The following is a 293-nucleotide window of genomic DNA, read 5'->3' as shown; positions in this document are numbered from 1 at the left end:
CACTTACAGGGCCAGACAGACAAACAGACAGTCAGTTCATCACTAAGGAAGCCTCAGTATAACAGGAGGTTAACAACAACACACTGAAAAGGAGAGAGAAGAGAGGGTGGAGAAGAGGAGGGTAGAGAAGGGGGGGGTGGAGAAGAGGAGGGGTAGAGAAGAGGAGGGTAGAGAAGAGGAGGGGTAGTAGAGAAAGGAGGGGTAGAGAAGAGAGGGGTGGAGAAGAGGAGGGGTAGAGAAGAGGAGGCATAGAGAGAAGAGGAGGGGTAGAGAAGAGGAGGGGTAGAGAGAAG

This window comes from Oncorhynchus kisutch, unplaced genomic scaffold (genome assembly GCF_002021735.2).
Source record: "Oncorhynchus kisutch isolate 150728-3 unplaced genomic scaffold, Okis_V2 Okis03b-Okis08b_hom, whole genome shotgun sequence".
Lineage (NCBI taxonomy): Eukaryota > Metazoa > Chordata > Actinopteri > Salmoniformes > Salmonidae > Oncorhynchus > Oncorhynchus kisutch.
The sequence above is the reverse complement of the archived record's forward strand: the minus strand, read 5'-3'. Positions refer to the sequence as shown.